We start from the raw sequence: 26,519 nt of genomic DNA, 5'->3' as shown, positions 1-26,519 counted from the left end.
AATTTGACTCCTGAGCGTGATTTTTGAGCCGAATTCTGACTCTCTGCACCTATTTTCAATTTCAAATTACGACTTTTTATACCGAAAATATGCCAATTACAGAAAACGGCGATGGGTCATACTTTGCCCAAACGCCCCTGCAGTTTTTAAAATGTCTGAAATGTCGTAAATTTGACTCCTGAGCGTTATTTTTTATCTGAATTCTGACTCTCTGCACCTATTTTCAGTTTCAAATTACGACGTTTCATACCGAAAATATGCCAATTACTGTAAACGGCGATGGGTCATATTTTGCCCAAACCCCCCTGCAGTTTTGAAAATGTCTGAAATGTCGGAAATTTGACTCCTGAGTGTGATTTTTGAGCCAAATTCTGACTCTCTGCACCTATTTTCAGTTTCAAATTACGACTTTTTATACCGATAATATGCCAATTACTGAAAACGGCGATAGGTCATATTTTGCCCAAACCCCCCTGCAGTTTTCAAAATGTCTGAAATGTCGGAAATTTGACTCCTGAGCGTGATTTTTGAGCCGAATTCTGACTCTGCATTTATTTTCAGTTTCAAATTACGACGTTTCATACCTAAAATATGCCAATTACTGAAATTGGCGATGGGTCATATTTTGCCCAAACCCCCTTGCAGTTTTCAAAATGTCTGAAATGTCGGAAATTTGACTCCTGAGCGTGATTTTTGAGCCGAATTCTGACTTTCTGCACCTATTTTCAGTTTCAAATTACGACGTTTCATACCTAAAATAAGGCAATTACTGAAAGTGGCGATGGGTCATATTTTCCCCAAACTCCCCTGCAGTTTTTAAAACGTCTGAAATGTCGGAAATTTGACTCCTGAGCGTGATTTTTGAGCCGAATTCTGACTCTTTGCACCTATTTTCAATTTCAATTTACGACTTTTTATACCAAAAATATGCCAATTACTAAAAACGGCGATGGGTCATATTTTGGCCAAACCCCCCTGCAGTTTTCAAAATGTCTGAAATGCAGGAAATTTGACTCCTGAGCGTGATTTTTTATCCGAATTCTGACTCTCTGCACCTATCTTCAGTTTCAAATTACGACGTTTCATACCGAAAATATGCCAATTACTGTAAACGGTGATGGGTCATATTTTGCCCAAACCCCCCTGCAGTTTTCAAAATGTCTGAAATGTCGGAAATTTGACTTCTGAGCGTGATTTTTTATCCGAATTCTGACTCTCTGCACCTAATTTCAGTTTCAAATTACGACTTTTTATACAGAAAATATGCCAATTACTGAAAGCGGCGATGGGTCATATTTTGCCCAAACTCCCCTGCAGTTTTTAAAATGTCTGAAATGTCGGAAATTTGACTCCTGAGCGTGATTTTTGAGCCGAATTCTGACTCTCTGCACCTATTTTCAATTTCAAATTACGACTTTTTATACCGAAAATATGCCAATTACAGAAAACGGCGATGGGTCATACTTTGCCCAAACGCCCCTGCAGTTTTTAAAATGTCTGAAATGTCGTAAATTTGACTCCTGAGCGTTATTTTTTATCTGAATTCTGACTCTCTGCACCTATTTTCAGTTTCAAATTACGACGTTTCATACCGAAAATATGCCAATTACTGTAAACGGCGATGGGTCATATTTTGCCCAAACCCCCCTGCAGTTTTGAAAATGTCTGAAATGTCGGAAATTTGACTCCTGAGTGTGATTTTTGAGCCAAATTCTGACTCTCTGCACCTATTTTCAGTTTCAAATTACGACTTTTTATACCGATAATATGCCAATTACTGAAAACGGCGATAGGTCATATTTTGCCCAAATCCCCCTGCAGTTTTCAAAATGTCTGAAATGTCGGAAATTTGACTCCTGAGCGTGATTTTTGAGCCGAATTCTGACTCTCTGCACCTATTTTCAATTTCAAATTACGACTTTTTATACCAAAAATATGCCAATTACTGAAAACGGTGATGGGTCATATTTTGCCCAAACCCCCCTGCAGTTTTCAAAATGTCTGAAATGTTGGAAATATGACTCCTGAGCGTGATTTTGGAGCCGAATTCTGACTCTCTGCACCTATTTTCAGTTTCAAATTACGACGTTTCATACTGAAAATATGCCAATTACTGTAAACGGCGATGGGTCATATTTTGCCCAAACCCCCCTGCAGTTTTGAAAATGTCTGAAATGTCGGAAATTTGACTCCTAAGCGTGATTTTTGAGCCGAATTCTGACTCTCTGCACCTATTTTCAATTTCAAATTACGACTTTTTATACCAAAAATATGCCAATTACTGAAAACGGCGATGGGTCATATTTTGCCCAAATCCCCCTGCAGTTTTCAAAATGTCTGAAATGTCGGAAATTTGACTCCTGAGCGTGATTTTTGAGCCGAATTCTGACTCTGCATTTATTTTCAGTTTCAAATTACGACGTTTCATACCTAAAATATGCCAATTACTGAAATTGGCGATGGGTCATATTTTGGCCAAACCCCCTTGCAGTTTTCAAAATGTCTGAAATGTTGGAAATTTGACTCCTGAGCGTGATTTTTGAGCCGAATTCTGACTCTCTGCACCTATTTTCAGTTTCAAATTACGACGTTTCCTACCTAAAATAAGGCAATTACTGAAAACGGCGATGGGTCATATTTTAGCCAAACCCCCCTGCAGTTTTCAAAATGTCTGAAATGCCGGAAATTTGACTCCTGAGCGTGATTTTTTATCCGAATTCTGACTCTCTGCACCTATCTTCAGTTTCAAATTACGACGTTTCATACCGAAAATATGCCAATTACTGTAAACGGCGATGGGTCATATTTTGCCCAAACCACCCTGCAGTTTTGAAAATGTCTGAAATGTCGGAAATTTGACTCCTGAGCGTGATTTTTGAGCCGAATTCTGACTCTCTGCACCTATTTTCAATTTCAAATTACGACTTTTTATACCAAAAATATGCCAATTACTGAAAACGGCGATGGGTCATATTTTGCCCAAATCCCCCTGCAGTTTTCAAAATAACTGAAATGTCGGAAATTTGACTCCTGAGCGTGATTTTTGAGCCGAATTCTGACTCTGCATTTATTTTCAGTTTCAAATTACGACGTTTCATACCTAAAATATGCCAATTACTGAAATTGGCGATGGGTCATATTTTGCCCAAACCCCCTTGCAGTTTTCAAAATGTCTGAAATGTCGGAAATTTGACTCCTGAGCGTGATTTTTGAGCCGAATTCTGACTTTCTGCACCTATTTTCAGTTTCAAATTACGACGTTTCATACCTAAAATAAGGCAATTACTGAAAGTGGCGATGGGTCATATTTTGCCCAAACTCCCCTGCAGTTTTTAAAACGTCTGAAATGTCGGAAATTTGACTCCTGAGCGTGATTTTTGAGCCGAATTCTGACTCTTTGCACCTATTTTCAATTTCAATTTACGACTTTTTATACCAAAAATATGCCAATTACTAAAAACGGCGATGGGTCTTATTTTGGCCAAACCCCCCTGCAGTTTTCAAAATGTCTGAAATGCAGGAAATTTGACTCCTGAGCGTGATTTTTTATCCGAATTCTGACTCTCTGCACCTATCTTCAGTTTCAAATTACGACGTTTCATACCGAAAATATGCCAATTACTGTAAACGGTGATGGGTCATATTTTGACCCAAACCCCCCTACAGTTTTCAAAATGTCTGAAATGTCGGAAATTTGACTTCTGAGCGTGATTTTTTATCCGAATTCTGACTCTCTGCACATAATTTCAGTTTCAAATTACGACTTTTTATACAGAAAATATGCCAATTACTGAAAGCGGCGATGGGTCATATTTTGCCCAAACTCCCCTGCAGTTTTTAAAATGTCTGAAATGTCGGAAATTTGACTCCTGAGCGTGATTTTTGAGCCGAATTCTGACTCTCTGCACCTATTTTCAATTTCAAATTACGACTTTTTATACCGAAAATATGCCAATTACAGAAAACGGCGATGGGTCATACTTTGCCCAAACGCCCCTGCAGTTTTTAAAATGTCTGAAATGTCGTAAATTTGACTCCTGAGCGTTATTTTTTATCTGAATTCTGACTCTCTGCACCTATTTTCAGTTTCAAATTACGACGTTTCATACCGAAAATATGCCAATTACTGTAAACGGCGATGGGTCATATTTTGCCCAAACCCCCCTGCAGTTTTGAAAATGTCTGAAATGTCGGAAATTTGACTCCTGAGTGTGATTTTTGAGCCAAATTCTGACTCTCTGCACCTATTTTCAGTTTCAAATTACGACTTTTTATACCGATAATATGCCAATTACTGAAAACGGCGATAGGTCATATTTTGCCCAAATCCCCGTGCAGTTTTCAAAATGTCTGAAATGTCGGAAATTTGACTCCTGAGCGTGATTTTTGAGCCGAATTCTGACTCTGCATTTATTTTCAGTTTCAAATTACGACGTTTCATACCTAAAATATGCCAATTACTGAAATTGGCGATGGGTCATATTTTGCCCAAACCCCCTTGCAGTTTTCAAAATGTCTGAAATGTCGGAAATTTGACTCCTGAGCGTGATTTTTGAGCCGAATTCTGACTTTCTGCACCTATTTTCAGTTTCAAATTACGACGTTTCATACCTAAAATAAGGCAATTACTGAAAGTGGCGATGGGTCATATTTTGCCCAAACTCCCCTGCAGTTTTTAAAACGTCTGAAATGTCGGAAATTTGACTCCTGAGCGTGATTTTTGAGCCGAATTCTGACTCTTTGCACCTATTTTCAATTTCAATTTACGAATTTTTATACCAAAAATATGCCAATTACTAAAAACGGCGATGGGTCATATTTTGGCCAAACCCCCCTGCAGTTTTCAAAATGTCTGAAATGCAGGAAATTTGACTCCTGAGCGTGATTTTTTATCCGAATTCTGACTCTCTGCACCTATCTTCAGTTTCAAATTACGACGTTTCATACCGAAAATATGCCAATTACTGTAAACGGTGATGGGTCATATTTTGCCCAAACCCCCCTGCAGTTTTCAAAATGTCTGAAATGTCGGAAATTTGACTTCTGAGCGTGATTTTTTATCCGAATTCTGACTCTCTGCACCTAATTTCAGTTTCAAATTACGACTTTTTATACAGAAAATATGCCAATTACTGAAAGCGGCGATGGGTCATATTTTGCCCAAACTCCCCTGCAGTTTTTAAAATGTCTGAAATGTCGGAAATTTGACTCCTGAGCGTGATTTTTGAGCCGAATTCTGACTCTCTGCACCTATTTTCAATTTCAAATTACGACTTTTTATACCGAAAATATGCTAATTACAGAAAACGGCGATGGGTCATAATTTGCCCAAACGCCCCTGCAGTTTTTAAAATGTCTGAAATGTCGTAAATTTGACTCCTGAGCGTTATTTTTTATCTGAATTCTGACTCTCTGCACCTATTTTCAGTTTCAAATTACGACGTTTCATACCGAAAATATGCCAATTACTGTAAACGGCGATGGGTCATATTTTGCCCAAACCCCCCTGCAGTTTTGAAAATGTCTGAAATGTCGGAAATTTGACTCCTGAGTGTGATTTTTGAGCCAAATTCTGACTCTCTGCACCTATTTTCAGTTTCAAATTACGACTTTTTATACCGATAATATGCCAATTACTGAAAACGGCGATAGGTCATATTTTGCCCAAATCCCCCTGCAGTTTTCAAAATGTCTGAAATGTCGGAAATTTGACTCCTGAGCGTGATTTTTGAGCCGAATTCTGACTCTCTGCACTTATTTTCAATTTCAAATTACGACTTTTTATACCAAAAATATGCCAATTACTGAAAACGGTGATGGGTCATATTTTGCCCAAACCCCCCTGCAGTTTTCAAAATGTCTGAAATGTTGGAAATATGACTCCTGAGCGTGATTTTGGAGCCGAATTCTGACTCTCTGCACCTATTTTCAGTTTCAAATTACGACGTTTCATACTGAAAATATGCCAATTACTGTAAACGGCGATGGGTCATATTTTGCCCAAACCCCCCTGCAGTTTTGAAAATGTCTGAAATGTCGGAAATTTGACTCCTGAGCGTGATTTTTGAGCCGAATTCTGACTCTCTGCACCTATTTTCAATTTCAAATTACGACTTTTTATACCAAAAATATGCCAATTACTGAAAACGGCGATGGGTCATATTTTGCCCAAATCCCCCTGCAGTTTTCAAAATGTCTGAAATGTCGGAAATTTGACTCCTGAGCGTGATTTTTGAGCCGAATTCTGACTCTGCATTTATTTTCAGTTTCAAATTACGACGTTTCATACCTAAAATATGCCAATTACTGAAATTGGCGATGGGTCATATTTTGCCCAAACCCCCTTGCAGTTTTCAAAATGTCTGAAATGTCGGAAATTTGACTCCTGAGCGTGATTTTTGAGCCGAATTCTGACTCTCTGCACCTATTTTCAGTTTCAAATTACGACGTTTCCTACCTAAAATAAGGCAATTACTGAAAACGGCGATGGGTCATATTTTAGCCAAACCCCCCTGCAGTTTTCAAAATGTCTGAAATGCCGGAAATTTGACTCCTGAGCGTGATTTTTTATCCGAATTCTGACTCTCTGCACCTATCTTCAGTTTCAAATTACGACGTTTCATACCGAAAATATGCCAATTACTGTAAACGGCGATGGGTCATATTTTTCCCAAACCCCCCCTGCAGTTTTCAAAATGTCTGAAATGTCGGAAATTTGACTTCTCAGCGTGATTTTTTATCCGAATTCTGACTCTCTGCACCTAATTTCAGTTTCAAATTACGACTTTTTATACAGAAAATATGCCAATTACTGAAAACGGCGATGGGTCATATTTTGTTCAAACACCCCTGCAGTTTTCAAATTGTCTGAAATGTCGGAAATATGACTCCTGAGCGTGTTTTTTGAGCAGAATTCTGACTCTCTGCACCTATTTTCAGTTTCAAATTACGACGTTTCATACCTAAAATAAGGCAATTACTGAAAGCGGCGATGGGTCATATTTTGCCCAAACTCCCCTGCAGTTTTTAAAATGTCTGAAATGTCGGAAATTTGACTCCTGAGCGTGATTTTTGAGCCGAATTCTGACTCTCTGCACCTATTTTCAATTTCAAATTACGACTTTTTATACCAAAAATATGCCAATTACTGAAAACGGCGATGGGTCATTTTTTGCCCAAACCCCCCTGCAGTTTTCAAAATGTCTGAAATGTCGGAAATTTGTCTCCTGAGCGTGATTTTTGAGCTAAATCCTGACTCTCTGCACCTATTTTCAGTTTCAAATTACGACGTTTCATACCTAAAATAAGGCAATTACTGAAAGCGGCGATGGGTCATATTTTGCCCAAACTCCCCTGCAGTTTTTAAAATGTCTGAAATGTCGGAAATTTGACTCCTGAGCGTGATTTTTGAGCCGAATTCTGACTCTCTGCACCTATTTTAAATTTCAAATTACGACTTTTTATACCAAAAATATGCCAATTACTGAAAACAGCGATGGGTCATACTTTGCCCAAACCCCCCTGCAGTTTTTAAAATGTCTGAAATGTCGGAAATTTGACTCCTGAGCGTTTTTTTTTATCTGAATTCTGACTCTCTGCACCTATTTTCAGCTTCAAATTATGCCTTTTCATACCAAAAAATATGCCAATTACTGAAAACGGCGATGGGTCATATTTTGGCCAAACCCCCCTGCAGTTTTCAAAATGTCTGAAATGCCGGAAATTTGACTCCTGAGCGTGATTTTTTATCCGAATTCTGACTCTCTGCACCTATCTTCAGTTTCAAATTACGACGTTTCATACCGAAAATACGCCAATTACTGTAAACGGCGATGGGTCATATTTTGCCCAAACCCCCCTGCAGTTTTCAAAATGTCTGAAATATCCGAAATTTGACTCCTGAGCGTGATTTTTGAGCCGAATTCTGACTTTCTGTACCTATTTTCAGTTTCAAATTACGACGTTTCATACCGAAAAAATGCCAATTACTGTAAACGGCGATTGGTCATATTTTGCCCAAACCCCCCCTGCAGTTTTCAATATGTCTGAAATGTCGGAAATTTGACTCCTGAGCGTGATTTTCGAGCCGAATTCTGACTCTCTGCACCTATTTTCAGTTTCAAATTACGACGTTTCATACCTAAAATAAGGCAATTACTGAAAGCGGCGATGGGTCATATTTTGCCCAAACTCCCCTGCAGTTTTTAAAATGTAAAAAATGTCGGAAATTTGACTCCTGAGCGTGATTTTGTATCCGAATTCTGACTCTCTGCACCTATTTTCAGTTTCAAATTACGACGTTTCATACCGAAAATATGCCAATTACTGTAAACGGCGATGGGTCATATTTTGCCCAAACCCCCCTGCAGTTTTCAAAATGTCTGAAATGTTGAAAATTTGACTCCTGAGCGTGATTTTTTATCCGAATTCTGACTCTCTGCACCTAATTTCAGTTTCAAATTACGACTTTTTAGACCGAAAATATGCCAATTACTGAAAACGGTGATGGGTCATATTTTGCCCAAACCCCCCTGCAGTTTTCAAAATGTTTGAAATGTTGGAAATATGACTCCTGAGCGTGATTTTTGAGCCGAATTCTGACTCTCTGCACCTATTTTCAGTTTCAAATTACGACTTTTCCTAACAAAAAATATGCCAATTGCTGAAAACGGCGATGGGTGATATTTTGGCCAAACCCCCCTGCAGTTTTCAAAATGTCTGAAATGTCGGATATTTGAATCCTGAGCGTGATTTTTTATCCGAATTCTGACTCTCTGCACCTATTTTCAATTTCAAATTACGACTTTTTATAGGGAAAATATGCCAATTACTGAAAACTGCGATGGGTCATATTTTGCCCAAACCCCCCTGCAGTTTTCAAAATGTCTGAAATGTCGAAAATTTGACTCCTGAGCGTGATTTTTTATCCGAATTCTGACTCTCTGCACCAATTTTAGTTTCAAATTACGACTTTTTATACCGAAAATATGCCAATTACTGAAAACGGCGATGGGTCATATTTTGCGCAAACCCCCCTGCAGTTTTCAAAATGTCTGAAATGTAGGAAATTTGATTCCTAAGCGTGATTTTTGAGCTGAATCCTGACTCTCTGCACCTGTTTTCAGTTTCAAATTACGACGTTTCATACTGAAAATATGCCAATTACTGTAAACAGCGATGGGTCATATTTTGCCCAAACCCCCCTGCAGTTTTCAAAATGTCTGAAATGTCGGAAATTTGACTCCTGAGCGTGATTTTTGAGCCGAATTCTGACTCTCTGCACCTATTTTCTGTTTCAAATTACGACTTTTTATACCGATAATATGTCAATTACTGAAAACAGCGATGGGTCATATTTTGCCTAAATCCCCCTGCAGTTTTCAAAATGTCTGAAATGTCGGAAATTTGACTCCTGAGCGTGATTTTTGAGCCGAATTCTGACTCTCTGCACCTATTTTCAGTTTCAAATTACGACGTTTCATACCTAAAATATGCCAATTACTGAAAATGGCGATGGGTCATATTTTGCCCAAACCCACCTGCAGTTTTTAAAATGTCTAAAATGTCGGAAATTTGACTCCTGAGCGTGATTTTTGAGCCGAATTCTGACTCTCTGCACCTATTTTCAGTTTCAAATTACGACGTTTCATACCGAAAATATGCCAATTACTGTAAACGGCGATGTGTCATATTTTGCCCAAACCCCCCCTGCAGTTTTCAAAATGTCTGAAATGTCGGAAATTTGACTCCTGAGCGTGATTTTTTAGCCGAATTTTGACTCTCTGTACCTATTTTCAGTTTCAAATTACGACTTTTTATACCGAAAATATGCCAATTAATGAAAACGGCGATGGGTCATGTTTTGCCCAAACCCCCCTGTAGTTTTCAAAATGTCTGAAATGTCGGAAATTTGACTCCTGAGCGTGATTTTTTAGCCGAATTTTGACTCTCTGCACCTATTTTCAGTTTCAAATTACGACTTTTTATACCGAAAATATGCCAATTACTGAAAACGGCGATGGGTCATGTTTTGCCCAAACCCCCCTGCAGTTTTCAAAATGTCTGAAATGTCGGAAATTTGACTCCTGTGCGAGATTTTTGAGCCGAATTATGACTCTCTCCAACTATTTTCAGTTTCAAATTAGGACGTATCATACCGAAAATATGCCAATTACTGAAAACGGCGATGGGTCATATTTTGCCCAAACCCCCCTGCAGTTTTCAAAATATCTGAAATGTCGGATATTTGACTCATGAGCGTGATTTTCGAGCCGAATTCTGACTCTCTGCATCTATTTTCAATTTCAAATTACGACTTTTTATAGCGAAAATATGCCAATTACTGAAAACGGCGATGGGTCATATTTTGCCCAAACCCCCCTGCAGTTTTCAAAATGTCTGAAATGTCGGAAATTTGACTCCTGAGCGTGATTTTTGAGCCGAATTCTGACTCTCTGCACCAATTTTCAGTTTCAAATTACGAAGTTTCATACCGAAAGTATGCCAATTAATGTAAACGGCGAGGGTCATATTTTGCCCAAACCCCCCTGCAGTTTTCAAAATGTCTGAAATGTCGGAAATTTGACTCCTGAGTGTGCTTTTTTATCGGAATTCTGACTCTCTGCACCTATTTTCAGTTTCAAATTACGACGTTTCATACCGAAAATATGCCAATTACTGAAAACGGCGATGGGTCATATTTTGCCCAAACCCCCCTGCAGTTTTGAAAATGTCTGAAATGTCGGATATTTGAGTCCTGAGCATGATTTTTTATCCGAATTCTGACTCTCTGCACCTATTTTCAGTTTCTAATTACGACTTTTCATACCAAAAAATATGCCAATTGCTGAAAACGGCGATGGGTGATATATTGGCCAAACCCCCCTGCAGTTTTCAAAATGTCTGAAATGTCGGAAATTTGACTCCTGAGCGTAATTTTTTATCCGAATTCTGACTCTCTGCACCTATTTTCAGTTTCAAATTATGACGTTTCATACCGAAAATATGCCAATTACTTTAAAAGGCGATGGGTCATATTTTGCCCAAACCCCCCTGCAGTTTTCAAAATGTCGGAAATTTCGGAAATTTGACTCCTGAGCGTGATTTTTTATCCGAATTCTGACTCTCTGCACCAATTATAGTTTCAAATTACGACTTTTTATACCGAAAATATGCCAATTACTGAAAACGGCTATTGGTCATATTTTGCGCAAACCCCCCTGCAGTTTTCAAAATGTCTGAAATGTAGGAAATTTGATTCCTAAGCGTGAATTTTGAGCTGAATCCTGACTCCCTGCACCTGTTTTCAGTTTCAAATTACGACGTTTCATACTGAAAATATGCCAATTACTGTAAACAGCGATGGGTCATATTTTGCCCAAACCCCCCTGCAGTTTTCAAAATGTCAGAAATGTCGGAAATTTGACTCATGAGCGTGATTTTTGAGCCGAATTCTGACTCTCTGCACCTATTTTCAGTTTCAAATTACGACTTTTTATGCCGATAATATGTCAATTACTGAAAACAGCGATGGGTCATATTTTGCCCAAATCCCCCTGCAGTTTTCAAAATGTCTGAAATGTCGGAAATTTGACTCCTGAGCGTGATTTTTGAGCCGAATTCTGACTCTGCACCTATTTTCAGTTTCAAATTACGACGTTTCATACCTAAAATATGCCAATTACTGAAAATGGCGATGGGTCATATTTTGCCCAAACCCACCTGCAGTTTTTAAAATGTCTGAAATGTCGGAAATTTGACTCCTGAGCGTGATTTTTTAGCCGAATTTTGACTCTCTGCACCTATTTTCAGTTCCATATTACGACTTTTTATACCGAAAATATGCCAATTACTGAAAACGGCGATGGGTCATGTTTTGCCCAAACCCCCCTGCAGTTTTCAAAATGTCTGAAATGTCGGAAATTTGACTCCTGTGCGTGATTTTTGAGCCGAATTCTGACTCTCTCCAACTATTTTCAGTTTCAAATTACGACGTTTCATACCGAAAATATGCCAATTACTGAAAACGGCGATGGGTCATATTTTGCCCAAACCCCCCTGCAGTTTTCAAAATATCTGAAATTTCGGATATTTGACTCCTGAGCGTGATTTTCGAGCCGAATTCTGACTCTCTGCATCTATTTTCAATTTCAAATTACGACTTTTTATAGCGAAAATATGCCAATTACTGAAAACGGCGATGGGTCATATTTTGCCCAAACCCCCCTGCAGTTTTCAAAATATCTGAAATGTCGGAAATTTGACTCCTGAGCGTGATTTTTGAGCCGAATTCTGACTCTCTGCACCAATTTTCAGTTTCAAATTACGAAGTTTCATACCGAAAATATGCCAATTAATGTAAACGGCGAGGGTCATATTTTGCCCAAACCCCCCTGCAGTTTTCAAAATGTCTGAAACGTCGGAAATTTGACTCCTGAGTGTGATTTTTTATCGGAATTCTGACTCTCTGCACCTATTTTCAGTTTCAAATTACGACGTTTCATACCGAAAATATGCCAATTACTGTAAACGGCGATGTGTCATATTTTGCCCAAACCCCCCCCCCCCCTGCAGTTTTCAAAATGTCTGAAATGTCGGAAATTTGACTCCTGAGCGTGATTTTTTAGCCGAATTTTGACTCTCTGCACCTATTTTCAGTTTCAAATTACGACTTTTTATACCGAAAATATGCCAATTACTGAAAACGGCGATGGGTCATGTTTTGCCCAAACCCGCCTGCAGTTTTCAAAATGTCTGAAATGTCGGAAATTTGACTCCTGAGCGTGATTTTTTAGCCGAATTTTGACTCTCTGCACCTATTTTCAGTTTCATATTACGACTTTTTATACCGAAAATATGCCAATTACTGAAAACGGCGAAGGGTCATGTTTTGCCCAAACCCCCCTGCAGTTTTCAAAATGTCTGAAATGTCGGAAATTTGACTCCTGTGCGTGATTTTTGAGCCGAATTCTGACTCTCTCCAACTATTTTCAGTTTCAAATTACGACGTTTCATACCGAAAATATGCCAATTACTGAAAACAGCGATGGGTCATATTTTGCCCAAACCCCCCTGCAGTTTTCAAAATATCTGAAATGTCGGATATTTGACTCCTGAGCGTGATTTTCGAGCCAAATTCTGACTCTCTGCATCTATTTTCAATTTCAAATTACGAATTTTTATTGCGAAAATATGCCAATTACTGAAAACGGCGATGGGTCATATTTTGCCCAAACCCCCCTGCAGTTTTCAAAATATCTGAAATGTCGGAAATTTGACTCCTGAGCGTGATTTTTGAGCCGAATTCTGACTCTCTGCGCCAATTTTCAGTTTCAAATTACGAAGTTTCATACCGAAAATATGCCAATTAATGTAAACGGCGAGGGTCATATTTTGCCCAAACACCCCTGCAGTTTTCAAAATGTCTGAAATGTCGGAAATTTGACTCCTGAATGTGATTTTTTATCGGAATTCTGACTCTCTGCACCTATTTTCAGTTTCAAATTACGACTTTTTATACCGAAAATATGCCAATTACTGTAAACGGCGATGGGTCATATTTTGCCCAAACCCCCCTGCAGTTTTCAAAATATCAGAAATGTTGGAAATTTGACTCCTGAGCGTGATTTTTTATCCGAATTCTTACTTTCTGCACCTAATTTCAGTTTCAAATTACGACTTTTTATACCGAAAATATGCCAATTACTGAAAACGGTGATGGGTCATATTTTGCCCAAACCCCTCTGCAGTTTTCAAAATGTTTGAAATGTTGGAAATATGACTCCTGAGCGGGATTTTTGAGCCAAATTCTGACTCTCTGCACCTATTTTCAGTTTCAAATTACGACGTTTCATACCGAAAATATGCCAATTACTGAAAACGGCGATGGGTCATATTTTGCCCAAACCCCCCTGCAGTTTTGAAAATGTCTGAAATGTCGGAAATTTGACTCCTGAGCATGATTTTTGAGCCAAATTCTGACTCTCTGCACCTATTTTCAGTTTCAAATTACGACTTTTTTATACCGATAATATGCCAATTACTGAAAACGGCGATGGGTCATATTTTGCACAAACCCCCCTGCAGTTTTCAAAATGTCTGAAATGTCGGAAATTTGACTCATGAGCGTGATTTTTGAGCCGAATTCTGACTCTCTGCATTTATTTTCAGTTTCAAATTACGACGTTTCATACCTAAAATAAGGCAATTACTGAAAACGGCGATGGGTTATATTTTGCACAAACTCCCCTGCAGTTTTTAAAATGTCTGAAATGTCGGAAATTTGACTCCTGAGCGTGATTTTTGAGCCGAATTCTGACTCTCTGCACCTATTTTCAGTTTCAAATTACGACGTTTAATACCTAAAATATGCCAATTACTGAAAATGGCGATGGGTCATATTTTGCCCAAACCCACCTGCAGTTTTTAAAATGTCTAAAATGTCGGAAATTTGACTCCTGAGCGTGATTTTTGAGCTGAATCCTGACTCTCTGCACCTGTTTTCAGTTTCAAATTACGACGTTTCATACTGAAAATATGCCAATTACTGTAAACAGCGATGGGTCATATTTTGCCCAAACCCCCCTGCAGTTTTCAAAATGTCTGAAATGTCGGAAATTTGACTCCTGAGCGTGATTTTTTAGCCGAATTTTGACTCTCTGCACCTATTTTCAGTTTCAAATTACGACTTTTTATACCGAAAATATGCCAATTACTGAAAACGGCGATGGGTCATGTTTTGCCCAAACCCGCCTGCAGTTTTCAAAATGTCTGAAATGTCGGAAATTTGACTCCTGAGCGTGATTTTTTAGCCGAATTTTGACTCTCTGCACCTATTTTCAGTTTCATATTACGACTTTTTATACCGAAAATATGCCAATTACTGAAAACGGCGATGGGTCATGTTTTGCCCAAACCCCCCTGCAGTTTTCAAAATGTCTGAAATGTCGGAAATTTGACTCCTGTGCGTGATTTTTGAGCCGAATTCTGACTCTCTCCAACTATTTTCAGTTTCAAATTACGACGTTTCATACCGAAAATATGCCAATTACTGAAAACAGCGATGGGTCATATTTTGCCCAAACCCCCCTGCAGTTTTCAAAATATCTGAAATGTCGGATATTTGACTCCTGAGCGTGATTTTCGAGCCAAATTCTGACTCTCTGCATCTATTTTCAATTTCAAATTACGAATTTTTATTGCGAAAATATGCCAATTACTGAAAACGGCGATGGGTCATATTTTGCCCAAACCCCCCTGCAGTTTTCAAAATATCTGAAATGTCGGAAATTTGACTCCTGAGCGTGATTTTTGAGCCGAATTCTGACTCTCTGCGCCAATTTTCAGTTTCAAATTACGAAGTTTCATACCGAAAATATGCCAATTAATGTAAACGGCGAGGGTCATATTTTGCCCAAACACCCCTGCAGTTTTCAAAATGTCTGAAATGTCGGAAATTTGACTCCTGAATGTGATTTTTTATCGGAATTCTGACTCTCTGCACCTATTTTCAGTTTCAAATTACGACTTTTTATACCGAAAATATGCCAATTACTGTAAACGGCGATGGGTCATATTTTGCCCAAACCCCCCTGCAGTTTTCAAAATATCAGAAATGTTGGAAATTTGACTCCTGAGCGTGATTTTTTATCCGAATTCTTACTTTCTGCACCTAATTTCAGTTTCAAATTACGACTTTTTATACCGAAAATATGCCAATTACTGAAAACGGTGATGGGTCATATTTTGCCCAAACCCCTCTGCAGTTTTCAAAATGTTTGAAATGTTGGAAATATGACTCCTGAGCGGGATTTTTGAGCCAAATTCTGACTCTCTGCACCTATTTTCAGTTTCAAATTACGACGTTTCATACCGAAAATATGCCAATTACTGAAAACGGCGATGGGTCATATTTTGCCCAAACCCCCCTGCAGTTTTGAAAATGTCTGAAATGTCGGAAATTTGACTCCTGAGCATGATTTTTGAGCCAAATTCTGACTCTCTGCACCTATTTTCAGTTTCAAATTACGACTTTTTTATACCGATAATATGCCAATTACTGAAAACGGCGATGGGTCATATTTTGCACAAACCCCCCTGCAGTTTTCAAAATGTCTGAAATGTCGGAAATTTGACTCATGAGCGTGATTTTTGAGCCGAATTCTGACTCTCTGCATTTATTTTCAGTTTCAAATTACGACGTTTCATACCTAAAATAAGGCAATTACTGAAAACGGCGATGGGTTATATTTTGCACAAACTCCCCTGCAGTTTTTAAAATGTCTGAAATGTCGGAAATTTGACTCCTGAGCGTGATTTTTGAGCCGAATTCTGACTCTCTGCATCTATTTTCAGTTTCAAATTACGACGTTTAATACCTAAAATATGCCAATTACTGAAAATGGCGATGGGTCATATTTTGCCCAAACCCACCTGCAGTTTTTAAAATGTCTAAAATGTCGGAAATTTGACTCCTGAGCGTGATTTTTGAGCTGAATCCTGACTCTCTGCACCTGTTTTCAGTTTCAAATTACGACGTTTCATACTGAAAATATGCCAATTACTGTAAACAGCGATGGGTCATATTTTGCCCAAACCCCCCTGCAGTTTTCAAAATGTCTGAAATGTCGGAAATTTGACTCCTGAGCGTGATTTTTGAGCCGAATTCTGACTCTCTGCACCTATTTTCTGTTTCAAATTACGACTTTTTATACCGATAATATGTCAATTACTGAAAACAGCGATGGGTCATATTTTGCCTAAATCCCCCTGCAGTTTTCAAAATGTCTGAAATGTCGGAAATTTGACTCCTGAGCGTGATTTTTGAGCCGAATTCTGACTCTCTGCACCTATTTTCAGTTTCAAATTACGACGTTTCATACCTAAAATATGCCAATTACTGAAAATGGCGATGGGTCATATTTTGCCCAAACCCACCTGCAGTTTTTAAAATGTCGGAAATTTGACTCCTGAGCGTGATTTTTGAGCCGAATTCTGACTCTCTGCACCTATTTTCAGTTTCAAATTACGACGTTTCATACCGAAAATATGCCAATTACTGTAAACGGCGATGTGTCATATTTTGCCCAAACCCCCCCTGCAGTTTTCAAAATGTCTGAAATGTCGGAAATTTGACTCCTGAGCGTGATTTTTTAGCCGAATTTTGACTCTCTGTACCTATTTTCAGTTTCAAATTACGACTTTTTATACCGAAAATATGCCAATTAATGAAAACGGCGATGGGTCATGTTTTGCCCAAACCCCCCTGCAGTTTTCAAAATGTCTGAAATGTCGGAAATTTGACTCCTGAGCGTGATTTTTTAGCCGAATTTTGACTCTCTGCACCTATTTTCAGTTTCAAATTACGACTTTTTATACCGAAAATATGCCAATTACTGAAAACGGCGTTGGGTCATGTTTTGCCCAAACCCCCCTGCAGTTTTCAAAATGTCTGAAATGTCGGAAATTTGACTCCTGTGCGAGATTTTTGAGCCGAATTATGACTCTCTCCAACTATTTTCAGTTTCAAATTAGGACGTATCATACCGAAAATATGCCAATTACTGAAAACGGCGATGGGTCATATTTTGCCCAAACCCCCCTGCAGTTTTCAAAATATCTGAAATGTCGGATATTTGACTCATGAGCGTGATTTTCGAGCCGAATTCTGACTCTCTGCATCTATTTTCAATTTCAAATTACGACTTTTTATAGCGAAAATATGCCAATTACTGAAAACGGCGATGGGTCATATTTTGCCCAAACCCCCCTGCAGTTTTCAAAATGTCTGAAATGTCGGAAATTTGACTCCTGAGCGTGATTTTTGAGCCGAATTCTGACTCTCTGCACCAATTTTCAGTTTCAAATTACGAAGTTTCATACCGAAAGTATGCCAATTAATGTAAACGGCGAGGGTCATATTTTGCCCAAACCCCCCTGCAGTTTTCAAAATGTCTGAAATGTCGGAAATTTGACTCCTGAGTGTGATTTTTTATCGGAATTCTGACTCTCTGCACCTATTTTCAGTTTCAAATTACGACGTTTCATACCGAAAATATGCCAATTACTGAAAACGGCGATGGGTCATATTTTGCCCAAACCCCCCTGCAGTTTTGAAAATGTCTGAAATGTCGGATATTTGAGTCCTGAGCATGATTTTTTATCCGAATTCTGACTCTCTGCACCTATTTTCAGTTTCTAATTACGACTTTTCATACCAAAAAATATGCCAATTGCTGAAAACGGCGATGGGTGATATATTGGCCAAACCCCCCTGCAGTTTTCAAAATGTCTGAAATGTCGGAAATTTGACTCCTGAGCGTAATTTTTTATCCGAATTCTGACTCTCTGCACCTATTTTCAGTTTCAAATTATGACGTTTCATACCGAAAATATGCCAATTACTGTAAAAGGCGATGGGTCATATTTTGCCCAAACCCCCCTGCAGTTTTCAAAATGTCGGAAATTTCGGAAATTTGACTCCTGAGCGTGATTTTTTATCCGAATTCTGACTCTCTGCACCAATTATAGTTTCAAATTACGACTTTTTATACCGAAAATATGCCAATTACTGAAAACGGCTATTGGTCATATTTTGCGCAAACCCCCCTGCAGTTTTCAAAATGTCTGAAATGTAGGAAATTTGATTCCTAAGCGTGAATTTTGAGCTGAATCCTGACTCCCTGCACCTGTTTTCAGTTTCAAATTACGACGTTTCATACTGAAAATATGCCAATTACTGTAAACAGCGATGGGTCATATTTTGCCCAAACCCCCCTGCTGTTTTCAAAATGTCAGAAATGTCGGAAATTTGACTCATGAGCGTGATTTTTGAGCCGAATTCTGACTCTCTGCACCTATTTTCAGTTTCAAATTACGACTTTTTATGCCGATAATATGTCAATTACTGAAAACAGCGATGGGTCATATTTTGCCCAAATCCCCCTGCAGTTTTCAAAATGTCTGAAATGTCGGAAATTTGACTCCTGAGCGTGATTTTTGAGCCGAATTCTGACTCTGCACCTATTTTCAGTTTCAAATTACGACGTTTCATACCTAAAATATGCCAATTACTGAAAATGGCGATGGGTCATATTTTGCCCAAACCCACCTGCAGTTTTTAAAATGTCTGAAATGTCGGAAATTTGACTCCTGAGCGTGATTTTTTAGCCGAATTTTGACTCTCTGCACCTATTTTCAGTTCCATATTACGACTTTTTATACCGAAAATATGCCAATTACTGAAAACGGCGATGGGTCATGTTTTGCCCAAACCCCCCTGCAGTTTTCAAAATGTCTGAAATGTCGGAAATTTGACTCCTGTGCGTGATTTTTGAGCCGAATTCTGACTCTCTCCAACTATTTTCAGTTTCAAATTACGACGTTTCATACCGAAAATATGCCAATTACTGAAAACGGCGATGGGTCATATTTTGCCCAAACCCCCCTGCAGTTTTCAAAATATCTGAAATTTCGGATATTTGACTCCTGAGCGTGATTTTCGAGCCGAATTCTGACTCTCTGCATCTATTTTCAATTTCAAATTACGACTTTTTATAGCGAAAATATGCCAATTACTGAAAACGGCGATGGGTCATATTTTGCCCAAACCCCCCTGCAGTTTTCAAAATATCTGAAATGTCGGAAATTTGACTCCTGAGCGTGATTTTTGAGCCGAATTCTGACTCTCTGCACCAATTTTCAGTTTCAAATTACGAAGTTTCATACCGAAAATATGCCAATTAATGTAAACGGCGAGGGTCATATTTTGCCCAAACCCCCCTGCAGTTTTCAAAATGTCTGAAACGTCGGAAATTTGACTCCTGAGTGTGATTTTTTATCGGAATTCTGACTCTCTGCACCTATTTTCAGTTTCAAATTACGACGTTTCATACCGAAAATATGCCAATTACTGTAAACGGCGATGTGTCATATTTTGCCCAAACCCCCCCCCCTGCAGTTTTCAAAATGTCTGAAATGTCGGAAATTTGACTCCTGAGCGTGATTTTTTAGCAGAATTTTGACTCTCTGCACCTATGTTCAGTTTCAAATTACGACTTTTTATACCGAAAATATGCCAATTACTGAAAACGGCGATGGGTCATGTTTTGCCCAAACCCGCCTGCAGTTTTCAAAATGTCTGAAATGTCGGAAATTTGACTCCTGAGCGTGATTTTTTAGCCGAATTTTGACTCTCTGCACCTATTTTCAGTTTCATATTACGACTTTTTATACCGAAAATATGCCAATTACTGAAAACGGCGATGGGTCATGTTTTGCCCAAACCCCCCTGCAGTTTTCAAAATGTCTGAAATGTCGGAAATTTGACTCCTGTGCGTGATTTTTGAGCCGAATTCTGACTCTCTCCAACTATTTTCAGTTTCAAATTACGACGTTTCATACCGAAAATATGCCAATTACTGAAAACAGCGATGGGTCATATTTTGCCCAAACCCCCCTGCAGTTTTCAAAATATCTGAAATGTCGGATATTTGACTCCTGAGCGTGATTTTCGAGCCAAATTCTGACTCTCTGCATCTATTTTCAATTTCAAATTACGAATTTTTATAGCGAAAATATGCCAATTACTGAAAACGGCGATGGGTCATATTTTGCCCAAACCCCCCTGCAGTTTTCAAAATATCTGAAATGTCGGAAATTTGACTCCTGAGCGTGATTTTTGAGCCGAATTCTGACTCTCTGCGCCAATTTTCAGTTTCAAATTACGAAGTTTCATACCGAAAATATGCCAATTAATGTAAACGGCGAGGGTCATATTTTGCCCAAACACCCCTGCAGTTTTCAAAATGTCTGAAATGTCGGAAATTTGACTCCTGAATGTGATTTTTTATCGGAATTCTGACTCTCTGCACCTATTTTCAGTTTCAAATTACGACTTTTTATACCGAAAATATGCCAATTACTGTAAACGGCGATGGGTCATATTTTGCCCAAACCCCCCTGCAGTTTTCAAAATATCAGAAATGTTGGAAATTTGACTCCTGAGCGTGATTTTTTATCCGAATTCTTACTTTCTGCACCTAATTTCAGTTTCAAATTACGACTTTTTATACCGAAAATATGCCAATTACTGAAAACGGTGATGGGTCATATTTTGCCCAAACCCCTCTGCAGTTTTCAAAATGTTTGAAATGTTGGAAATATGACTCCTGAGCGGGATTTTTGAGCCAAATTCTGACTCTCTGCACCTATTTTCAGTTTCAAATTACGACGTTTCATACCGAAAATATGCCAATTACTGAAAACGGCGATGGATCATATTTTGCCCAAACCCCCCTGCAGTTTTGAAAATGTCTGAAATGTCGGAAATTTGACTCCTGAGCATGATTTTTGAGCCAAATTCTGACTCTCTGCACCTATTTTCAGTTTCAAATTACGACTTTTTTATACCGATAATATGCCAATTACTGAAAACGGCGATGGGTCATATTTTGCACAAACCCCCCTGCAGTTTTCAAAATGTCTGAAATGTCGGAAATTTGACTCATGAGCGTGATTTTTGAGCCGAATTCTGACTCTCTGCATTTATTTTCAGTTTCAAATTACGACGTTTCATACCTAAAATAAGGCAATTACTGAAAACGGCGATGGGTTATATTTTGCACAAACTCCCCTGCAGTTTTTAAAATGTCTGAAATGTCGGAAATTTGACTCCTGAGCGTGATTTTTTAGCCGAATTCTGACTCTCTGCACCTATTTTCAATTTCAAATTACGACTTTTTATACCAAAAATATGCCAATTACTGAAAACGGCGATGGGTCATACTTTGCCCAAACCCCCCTGCAGTTTTAAATGTCTGAAATGTCGGAAATTTGACTCCTGAGCGTGATCTTTTATCCGAATTCTGACTCTCTGCACCTATTTTCAGTTTCAAATTATGACTTTTCATACCAAAAAATATGCCAATTACTGAAAACGGCGATGGGTCATATTTTGGCCAAACCCCCCTGCAGTTTTCAAAATATCTGAAATGCCGGAAATTTGACTCCTGAGCGTGATTTTTTATCCGAATTCTGACTCTCTGCACCTATCTTCAGTTTCAAATTACGACGTTTCATACCGAAAAAATGCCAATTACTGTAAACGACGATGGGTCATATTTTGCCCAAACCACCCCTGCAGTTTTCAAAATGTCTGAAATATCCGAAATTTGACTCCTGAGCGTGATTTTTTATCCGAATGCTGACTCTCTGCACCTATTTTCAGTTTCAAATTACGACTTTTTATACCGAAAATATGCCAATTACTGAAAACGGCGATGGGTCATATTTTGCCCAAACCCCCCTGCAGTTTTCAAAATGTCTGAAATGTCGGAAATTTGACTCCTGAGCGTGATTATTGAGCCGAATTCTGACTCTCTGCACCTATTTTCAGTTTCAAATTACAAAGTTTCATACCGAAAATATGCCAATTACTGTAAACGGCGATGGGTCATATTTTGCCCAAACCACCCCTGCAGTTTTCAAAATGTCTGAAATATCCGAAATTTGACTCCTGAGCGTGATTTTTTATCCGAATGCTGACTCTCTGCACCTATTTTCAGTTTCAAATTACGACTTTTTATACCGAAAATATGCCAATTACTGAAAACGGCGATGGGTCATATTTTGCCCAAACCCCCCTGCAGTTTTCAAAATGTCTGAAATGTCGGAAATTTGACTCCTGAGCGTGATTTTTAAGCCGAATTCTGACTCTCTGCACCTATTTTCAGTTTCAAATTACGACGTTTCATACCTAAAATAAGGCAATTACTGAAAACGGCGATGGTCATATTTTGTTCAAACTCCCCTGCAGTTTTTACAATGTCTGAAATTTCGGAAATTTGATTCCTGAGCATGATTTTTTAACCGAATTCTGACTCTCTGCACCTAATTTCAGTTTCAAATTACGACTTTTTAGACCGAAAATATGCCAATTAATGAAAACGGTGATGGGTCATATTTTGCCCAAACCCCCCTGCAGTTTTCAAAATGTCTTAAATGTCGGAAATTTGACTCCTGAGCGTGATTTTTGAGCCGAATTCTGACTCTCTGCACCAATTTTCAGTTTCAAATTACGAAGTTTCATACCGAAAATATGCCAAATAATGAAAACGGCGAGGGTCATATTTTGCCCAAACCCCCCTGCAGTTTTCAAAATGACTGAAATGTCGGAAATTTGACTCCTGAGCGTGATTCTTTATGCGATTTCTGACTCTCTGCACCTATTTTCAGTTTCAAATTACGACTTTTTGTACCGAAAATATGCCAATTACTGAAAACAGCGATAGGTCATATTTTGCCCAAACCCCCTGCAGTTTTCAAAATGTCTGAAATGTCGGAAATTTGACTCCTGAGCGTGATTTTTGAGCCGAATTCTGACTCTCTGCACCTATTTTCAGTTTCAAATTACGACGTTTCATACCTAAAATATGCCAATTACTGAAAACGGCGATGGGTCATATTATGCCAAAACCCCCCCCTCTGCATTTTTAAAATGTCTGAAATGTTGGAAATTTGACTCCTGAGCGTGATTTTTGAGCCGAATTCTGACTCTCTGCACCTAATTTCAGTTTCAAATTACGACTTTTTATACCGAAAATATGCCAATTACTGAAAACGGTGATGGGTCATATTTTGGCCAAACACCCCTGCAGTTTTCAAAATGTCTGAAATGCCGGAAATTTGACTCCTGAGCGTGATTTTTTATCCGAATTCTGACTCTCTGCACCTATCTTCAGTTTCAAATTACGACGTTTCATACCGAAAATATGTCAATTAATATAAACGACGATGGGTCATATTTTGCCCAAACCCCCCTGCAGTTTTGAAAATGTCTGAAATGTCGGAAATTTGACTCCTAAGCGTGATTTTTGAGCCAAATTCTGACTCTCTGCACCTATTTTCAGTTTCAAATTACGACTTTTTATACCGATAATTTGCCAATTACTGAAAACGGCGATGGGTTATATTTGGCCCAAATCCCCCTGCAGTTTTCAAAATGTCTGAAATGTTGGAAATATGACTCCTGAGCGTGATTTTTGAGCCGAATTCTGACTCTGCACCTATTTTCAGTTTCAAATTACGACGCTTCATACCTAAAATATGCCAATTACTGAAATTGCGATAGGTCATATTTTGCCCAAACCCCCTTGCAGTTTTCAAAATGTCTGAAATGTCGGAAATTTGACTCCTGAGCCTGATTTTTAAGCCGAATTCTGACTCTCTGCACCTATTTTCAGTTTCAAATTACGACGTTTCATACCTAAAATAAGGCAATTACTGAAAACGGCGATGGGTCATATTTTGCACAAACTCCCCTGCAGTTTTTAAAATGTCTGAAATTTCGGAAATTTGACTCCTGAGCGTGATTTTTGAGCCGAATTCTGACTCTCTGCACCTATTTTCAATTTCAAATTACTACTTTTTATACCAAAAATAAGCCAATTACTGAAAACGGCGATGGGTCATATTTTGGCCAAACCCCCCTGCAGTTTTCAAAATGTCTGAAATGCCGGAAATTTGACTCCTGAGCGTGATTTTTTATCCGAATTCTGACTCTCTGGACCTATTTTCAGTTTCAAATTACGACGTTTCATACCGAAAATATGCCAATTACTGTAGACGGCGATGGGTCATATTTTGCCCACACCCCCCTGCAGTTTTCTAAATGTCTGAAATGTCCGAAATTTGACTCCTGAGCGTGATTTTTCATCCGAATTCTGACTCTCTGCACCTAATTTCAGTTTCAAATTACGACTTTTTATACCGAAAATATGCCAATTACTGAAAACGGTGATGGGTCATATTTTGCCCAAACCCACCCTGCAGTTTTCAAAATGTTTGAAATGTTGGAAATATGACTCCTGAGCGTGATTTTTGAGCCGAATTCTGACTCTCTGCACCTATTTTCAGTTTCAAATTACGACGTTTCATACCGAAAATATGAGAATTACTGAAAACGACGATGGGTCATATTTTGCCCAAACCCCCCTGCAGTTTTGAAAATGTCTGAAATGTCGGAAATTTGACTCCTGAGCGTGATTTTCGAGCCAAATTCTGACTCTCTGCACCTATTTTCAGTTTCAAATTACGACTTTTTATACCGATAATATGCCAATTACTGAAAACGGCGATGGGTTATATTTTGCCCAAATCCCCCTGCAGTTTTCAAAATGTCTGAAATGTCGGAAATTTGACTGCTGAGCGTAATTTTTGAGCCGAATTCTGACTCTGCACCTATTTTCAGTTTCAAATTACGACGTTTCATACCTAAAATATGCCAATTACTGAAATTGGCGATAGGTCATATTTTGCCCAAACCCCCCTGCAGTTTTCAAAATGTCTTAAATGTCGGAAATTTGACTCCTGAGCGTGATTTTTGAGCCGAATTCTGACTCTCTGCACCAATTTTTAGTTTCAAATTACGAAGTTTCATACCGAAAATATGCTAATTAATGTAAACGGTGAGGGTCATATTTTGCCCAAACCCCCCTGCAGTTTTCAAAATGTCTGAAATGTCGGAAATTTGACTGCTGAGCGTGATTTTTTATCCGAATTCTGACTCTCTGCACCTATTTTCAGTTTCAAATTACGACTTTTTATACCGAAAATATGCCAATTACTGAAAACAGCGATGGGTCATATTTTGCCCAAGTCCCCCTGCAGTTTTCAAAATGTCTGAAATGTCGGAAATTTGACTCCTGAGCGTGATTTTTGAGGCGAATTCTGACTCTGCACCTATTTTCAGTTTAAAATTACGACGTTTCATACCTAAAATATGCCAATTACTGAAATTGGCGATGGGTCATATTTTGCCCAAACCCCCTTGCAGTTTTCAAAATGTCTGAAATGTCAGAAATTTGACTCCTGAGCGTGATTTTTGAGCCGAATTCTGACTCTGCACCTATTTTCAGTTTAAAATTACGACGTTTCATACCTAAAATATGCCAATTACTGAAATTGGCGATGGGTCATATTTTGCCCAAACCCCCTTGCAGTTTTCAAAATGTCTGAAATGTCAGAAATTTGACTCATGAGCGTGATTTTTGAGCCGAATTCTGACTCTCTGCACCTATTTTCAGTTTCAAACTATGACTTTTCATACCAAATTATATTCCAATTACTGAAAACGGCGATGGGTCATATTTTGGCCAAACACCCCTGCAGTTTTCAAAATGTCTGAAATGCCGGAAATTTGACTCCTGAGCGTGATTTTTTATCCGAATTCTGACTCTCTGCACCTATCTTCAGTTTCAAATTACGACGTTTCATACCGAAAATATGCCAATTACTATAAACGACGATGGGTCATATTTTGCCCAAACCCCCCTGCAGTTTTGAAAATGTCTGAAATGTCGGAAATTTGACTCCTGAGCGTGATTTTTGAGCCTAATTCTGACTCTCTGCACCTATTTTCAGTTTAAAATTACGACTTTTTATACCGATAATTTGCCAATTACTGAAAACGGCGATGGGTTATATTTTGCCCAAATCCCCCTGCAGTTTTCAAAATGTCTGAA

Source organism: Procambarus clarkii, unplaced genomic scaffold, assembly GCF_040958095.1.
Source record: "Procambarus clarkii isolate CNS0578487 unplaced genomic scaffold, FALCON_Pclarkii_2.0 HiC_scaffold_109, whole genome shotgun sequence".
Lineage (NCBI taxonomy): Eukaryota > Metazoa > Arthropoda > Malacostraca > Decapoda > Cambaridae > Procambarus > Procambarus clarkii.
The sequence above is the reverse complement of the archived record's forward strand: the minus strand, read 5'-3'. Positions refer to the sequence as shown.